The 7383-nt window shown below is 38.9% G+C and overlaps 1 long non-coding RNA gene across 1 annotated transcript; it reads right to left on the reverse strand.

The window, feature by feature from the left end:
• Positions 1-3737: 3737 nt before the first annotated feature.
• On the reverse strand, positions 3738-7064 carry LOC133722107 (uncharacterized). Its single transcript, XR_009852475.1, has 2 exons — positions 7005-7064; positions 3738-5530 (listed from the first exon to the last, which is right to left on the reverse strand). It is a non-coding gene; the product is annotated as an uncharacterized LOC133722107 (long non-coding RNA).
• Positions 7065-7383: the final 319 nt, after the last annotated feature.

The raw sequence follows: 7383 nt of genomic DNA on the forward strand, positions 1-7383 counted from the left end.
TGATGCTATACATGCTTCCTCTCATCTTATCAATCGTCTTCCATCTAGTGTCATTCAGGGAAAAATTCCATTTGAGGTCCTCGCCTCTCATGTCTCCTTACCATCATTTCATAATCTTTCAGCTCGTGTTTTTGGTTGTGTTGCTTTTGTCCATGTACCAAAAAACCAGAGGTCTAAGTTGGATGCCCGGGCCCTTAAGTGTGTGTTTGTTGGCTACGGAGGCTATCAGAAGGGGTACAAGTGCTATCATCCACCAACCAGAAAGTATTATGTCACTATGGATGTTACTTTCTTTGAAGACATGAGTTATTTCTCCTCTTCAGATACAGCTCTTCAGGGGGAGAATTCATATTTTGAAGAGCTATATCATGGAGAGGGGGAGGAATCAGAAGGAGAAGGAGAAGCAACACAGCCAAGAGGTATTTTGATAGATCCGGTTGAGACTATTAGCTCACCGCCTCCAGCAGCAGAAGCTCCAGACATCCAAGCACTAGTTTCCATCGCTCAGAATGAGGTTGAAGACACAACTGCCCCTCCTGCCATTGCTTCTACCCCTGACCCACAGCTTCCTGGTACTGAAGATCACCCAGTTGAGGTATGTCCATCCACTGATACTAGTAGTAGTGAGTCTAATGTTGAGCAATATGTGTTACCACATAGGACCACTCGAGGTCAATCAGCCCAAAGATATGAACCTACTCTTACTGCCAAATCAAAATACCCAGTAGCAAACTATATGTCCACTAGGAGGTTGTCTAAGTCATATGAATCATTTGTGAATCAAATATCTGCTGTATCAGTACCTAACAAAGTGCAGGATGCATTGGGGGATCCAAAGTGGAGGAAGGCTATGGATGAAGAGATGGAGGCGTTGCAGAAGAACAATACTTGGCAACTTGTGCCTCCACCACAAGGCAAGAAGGCTGTAGGTTGTCGTTGGGTGTTTACCGTGAAGCATAATGCAGATGGATCAGTGAATCGATACAAAGCACGCCTTGTAGCAAAGGGATTTACTCAGACGTATGGTATAGACTATGATGAAACTTTTGCTCCTGTTGCCAAGATGAATACTATTCGGGTTCTGCTCTCGTTTGCTGCTAGTTTAAACTGGCCACTCCGACAGTTTGATGTCAAGAATGCATTTCTTCATGGAGAGTTAGCCGAGGAAGTGTACATGAGCCTTCCACCGGGGTATGTAGTTGCTTCCCCTGGTAATTTTGTATGCAAATTGAGAAAATCTCTGTATGGTCTCAAACAGTCACCTCGTGCTTGGTTTGGAAGATTTTCACAGTTCATGCGGAAGGTTGGTTACAGGCAAAGCAACACAGACCATACCTTGTTCCTCAAGCATCAACAAGGGAAGGTAACAGCTCTAATTATTTTTGTGGACGATATGGCAATCACTGGTAATGATACTGTTGAGATGGATAGACTGCAGAGACAGCTAGCCTCTGAGTTTGAGATGAAGGACTTGGGTGAGCTTAAGTACTTCTTAGGAATTGAGGTAGCCAGGGGGAGAGAAGGAATCTATCTGTGCCAGAGGAAGTATGTTCTTGACTTGCTGACAGAGACAGGTTTGTTGGATTGCAGACCAATTGATACTCCTATTGAGCAGAACCATTGTTTAGCTGAGTATCCAGATCAGGTACCTACTGATCGAGCTCGCTATCAGAGGTTAGTTGGACGCTTGATTTATTTGGCTCATACTAGACCAGATGTTGCATATGCAGTGAGTGTGGTGAGTCAGTTCATGCATAATCTGAGTGAGAGCCACATGGATGCTGTTATGCGAATTCTGAAGTACTTGAAGTCAGCTCCAGGAAGGGGAGTACTGTTTTCTAAACACAACAATATTCTTGAGGTTTGTGGCTTCACAGATGCAGATTGGGCTGGAAATATCACAGATAGGAGGTCGACATCAGGTTACTTTACCTTTGTGGGAGGTAATTTGGTTACATGGAAGAGTAAGAAACAGAAAGTTGTGGCACGTTCTAGTGCTGAGGCCGAGTATAGAGGTATGGCTCACGGAGTGTGTGAATTGTTGTGGCTGAGAAATCTGTTACGTGATTTGGGTTTCAAACTCAAAAATACCATGCAGTTGTATTGTGACAACAAGGCAGCTATTGACATATCACAGAATCCAGTACAGCATGATCGTACTAAGCATGTGGAGGTTGATCGTCACTTTATAAAGGAGAAGCTAGATGCCAAAATTATTAGCTTTCCTTTTGTTCCAACTGAAGAGCAACTTGCAGATGTACTTACCAAAGGGGTTTCCAGGAAGGCGTTTTATGACTCACTAAGCAAGTTGGGCATGGTGGATGTATATGCGCCAACTTGAGGAGGAGACTCACACTAACACATCGTTCCCTATTAGGAATAGACTACAAGGGAATATATTATTGTAACTACTTACCTTGTATATGTTGTGTAGTACAGTAGTACACAATAGTTGTAGTACGATTGTAATCTGTTTATACACACCATAGAATGGGTGTAATAATTAATATATCAGAAAATTTATTCTCTCAATAGTGTCTTATTTGACTCGGGGCCCACTTTTCGAGAAACTTCGACATAACTTCTCCTAAAAGTGGACAACCCAAAACCTGTTGAAACAAAATTACTCATCTAAACAATTAGTCTTAAACTCAAAGAACCACCCTACTTCAACACCAAAGTTTCACAATTTAGATTTACAAATTATCCAACATCTTTCAAATTCACAACCACTCAAAGTTTCAACCAATTTCTTTTTACAAAAGTTCCACAGTTATCAGAGCAGTCTAAGACAAGGGAATATATTACACAAAGTAGGTTAGCTAGTAACCTACAGATGATGGATAGCAGTGATGGTTTTTGCTTCGATTCGGGGTTTTCCGGCCAAATCATCGTAATCCAAGGTCACTAGGGTGTAGAGGAGGAAGGGGCGCTCCAGTGGTGGCCGGTTGCATGCCGGTTGATGGCCGGACGGCGGTGAATCGAGGGGAAGAAGAAGGAAGCCGAAAGGGGAAAGAGGGAGAGCTCGGGGAGAGGAGAGAGAAAGGTGGGTTTCCGGTTTTGGAAACGTACCACAGTAAAAATCCCATATTTATAATAAATTTATCATGAACAGTAACTTCCGTATTTCACTCATAACTTTCGCATACAAACTCCGATTTTTACGTACCACATATACACGCACTCGGTTTAAAGTCCTCTACAACTTTCATGAAGAAAACTTCCTCAAAAACTGGCCCGAACAAAAAGTCAACCTTTTAGGGCCACTAAAAGTATCGGAACGAAGTAAAAATTGAAAGTAATCGACATTTACCGTCTAAATGGTTAGTAAACCTGATAAATCTAGGTTCGGGACGTAACATGAACCAAGTGGATTTGCATGTTCCTGCAAGAACAGCATGTGCTAATATCACTCAGGTGAGGTACAATTATTTTGCTGTTTGTTTGATTGATAGAAATTCAAATATAGCCCCCGTAAAGTGAAAAAGGAAAAGAAATTATTTAGAAACACTCGGTGACTGATTTAATATGTAGAGCATTGTATAGTTTGATATTAACTTATTTTTCCCTGAATTTTCATTGAACTTCTTTTGATGAATTGACTCTACATCAAATGTTCATTCGGAATCTATACTCCATATGCCTCATTATTGGCATATATAATCTACTCTGTGCTGCATTATTAGGCATGAAGAACTTGAAAACCATTCAAACAACTTGGTATACTTTACATCAAACATAAAAAATATAATCCTATAGTTGGAATAATAGACTGTAATTACAAACATGTATTTGCACTGTAAATAACAAATGAAGGATTTGGAATCCATGACTTGTGTTTCCTTTTACTGTCAAATACTTGCACAAACAGTTGGGCAAATCTACACAACAAAATCTTCATATACAGAACAATTGAAAGAATCAGAAAGAAATACCCAACAACAATCTTCCTAAATACCACACACTGCAAAATGCGCTAGAAAACCAAAAAGCAGCCTCAAATAAACTTCTGCTGAATATCCTCCTCAGTTTTCGCCATCCACAATGTAACCAAGCTTAAGATTATATCCATCGCATTATTTTTCCCTTATCCAACTCGAAAGGCTGGCATGGACTGGCATTTTTTTGCAAAAGAGGTTTGAACTGGTTGCAACTTCATCTGCTCTATAGAATTCTTGGTTCTTGAAATGATACGACATTCTCCTTTTGCTGCTTTGGTGCTGCTACTTTTACTTTGGCTGCTTTTCACCGACTCAAATTCTCAATTGGACTCGACACAAAATGTGCATATGGCATATTATCTCCAGCATTTAGATTTCACCGGCACAATTGCAATTCCCCATTTATAGATGAGGAGAAAATTTGCTTGGGAAACCCTGCTTGGTACAATCTTTAATCTATATCACTGTTACCACCCCAGTAGTCATCATCGCCATGGTAATCATCGTCATCGAAATCACTTTCTTCATCTGCTAGATATTCCTCTTCTTCATAGTTGTTATAGACTTATAGCTGTCTCAAACATTTTGGTACCTGTAGTTTGAAGGAAAAAGTTCTATTGATGATCTCAAAGACGACCTTCCTTTTGACACTTCCTATCCTTTGTCGTCAACTTCTTCTTCCTCCTCCTCACTCTTCATAAAATCATAATCATTCAAAATAGGCTTGTAGGTCTGCTCCTGATCTTGAACTCGTCACCTCTTACGCCTCTTTATTTGTAATACAATCCATCAGGATACTATCAGATGTTGCGAAATGTCACCTAAGAAAGTGGTGTGACGAACCATACCTTCTCTATGCTACCATCGTCTATTACATATTGAGATGACTCAAATAGCTTCATTGAGCATTTCTTCTAAATCATCTATATATAGAGGTTTTGAAAAAGAATGAACACAAAGCTATCAAAAGTATAACAGTATATCACTGTATCATATTCCTACTGCTAGACATGCCCGTCTCCCCACATATTAAATACCATCTTTTTCAGCTAAGCAAATTTCACCAAATTAAGTTGAAAAACAGATAAAAAAAACCAATATCATAGGCACTGATTCACATCCTATGATACCACATTTCAAACTTATGATACCACATAACAAACTTTTGAAGGAGGAAAAACAGAAGCCATTTTTCAGACTCGAATTGACATATGTGGTAAAGATCCTCACTTTTGTTGTAACAAAAAAAAATACTTACAGTTGCAGATAAATTCCCAACTAACCTTAGACCCAGATTGAACTCTAACAAATCTTTTTTGGATACTAAACTCCAACAAATCTAACCACAGCATTGGTGTAATAATGCTCTCAAAAAGAAGCAGACACATCCAACCATCACCTGTTCAATGTAAGTTTGTAAGCTCCATGAGATTCATCGGAATTCAAAAAGGGCTTCTATAGACACCTATTGATGCCCATTATGGTGCTTGGTGATGTGTTCCAGGTACCAATCAATGGACAATAATTTCCTGATCACTGAGCCAGCTCCTCTCAAGTACACAGTATCAAACAAAGAAACCACACGCAGCCTGTTCCAAGATGTATGAAAACTCAGTCTGTATTTAGTGTAATTGCAATTTTAACATCAGTAATGAACAACTTACAGGGTTTAATCTAATTCCTTAACTTAAGAAAAGAAAGTTTCAGTCCTCCCCTTCCTACATTCTTACCCATAAAAGTCAAAGATGCTAAATAACCATGGACTAGATAAGTATGAGGTGAATCCATAGCAACAGAAACTTAATTGGAGAAGAAACCACCTTCTAATACCAACCCTATCTAGTTCTATGCAATGGGGAATCAAGATGGATCATAAAGGTGCTTAACAACTACAGCTCCATTTGATGTGCACACGAATTAACAAAAATGATAGTATTGTGAAAATTACCATCATTTTCTGTAGAGCCAGAGAGAGAATCCAATGAATAAATAAAGTGCAAATATCAGATGCCACGTAAAACATAAATAGACACACAGGAAGAATGTGACTAAAGAAGGACCATTTAATCTAGCAGTATCAACATAGAGGTCATTCTTAAGTTCCACCAGGACATGGCTTTCCTATCTCTCCACTAACGGCAAGTTGTGCATCTTTTTGCAAAAGATCTACAGCAAGAACATCACTTGCCTGCCAGTTCCAAGTTACAATGTACTTGGTAGCATTGTTATCAATTTTACCAAACAATTCATGTATAGAAACTTTGCAATTGGAAAATCAAGTTCCTTAGCCTTCTAAATGCAAAGCTGGAATACAAATCTATAATGAAAGTCGTATGCCATACCTTAGAAGCCATACACTTTTTTCCTTTTGTTTTTGACAGGCTAGAATATGACAATTAAAATACGTTTTCAAAACAAACAATAAGACATCCAAGTAACTCCCAAAGAGACACCTAAAGATTTATCATGCAATTGCGCAAGAGAAAACCATGTTAAGTTTATGAATGTAAAATTAGACTTTCCAATTTGCCATTTTATTAAAAGCGGAAAGGGAGACCTGAATTTATTTTGAGGGTAAATTACTATATGTTTAGTGTTACTCACCAACTTGTATTTAAGAGAAAGTATGATGGAACCAACATGCTCTGCTGCATTTCCATCTGCATGATTCACTCAACTCAATAGAAACTAAACTGGTTTACCCAACTCAGTAGTAAAAGACCATAATTCACTCATCTCCGTCTTAATGCCAAACTAAACAATCAAAAAGCATCAAATTCAAAGCAACACATCCAAAGCTATTCGAATTGAACATAAAAAATCCATCCCCAAACAGTAATATCCAATCAAACTCGCAACTAGGAAAGGGCAATTTAACCAAGAGGAGTGTGCTTTAAAAGTACCCATTACCCCAACTCCAAAAGGGCACACCTTTAGAACATACTCAAATATTCAATCAAATATAAGTACATCAATGCTAAATTACTAAATGGGCAATAGCAAATAGGAAATTATTAGTCCGGCATTATGCCTCTCTCCACCTATACAGCATGAGATTCTGACCTGAAGTTCAGAGTAGAGTCGATCAAAGCCCACCTTCCCTCAGAGTTAATGATTGGTTGGTGGGTTACTGGGTATTTAACATAGCAGGATTTGAAGTTACCAACGGATATTTAACAATCCGACGACCCAGATTTGAGGGGAAAAAGTAGGGGAAATGCTCATTTACCCAATTTTAGCTTAAAATTTGTCCACTTGCTCCACTAACAGTTTTTTAACCCCATTTACCCAAAACACTCTAAGCGATTATTTCCCCTTTACCCAATTAATTCTTTTTTTATTCTTTTTATTTATTTTTGGGACTTTTTTGCCCTCTCCTTCTTTCTCACTTAGAGAGAAAAGTCATCCTCCACCTTGTTGTGCTCCGGTGACCAGTGGTCGG

Source organism: Rosa rugosa, chromosome 7 (genome assembly GCF_958449725.1).
Source record: "Rosa rugosa chromosome 7, drRosRugo1.1, whole genome shotgun sequence".
Classification (NCBI taxonomy): domain Eukaryota; kingdom Viridiplantae; phylum Streptophyta; class Magnoliopsida; order Rosales; family Rosaceae; genus Rosa; species Rosa rugosa.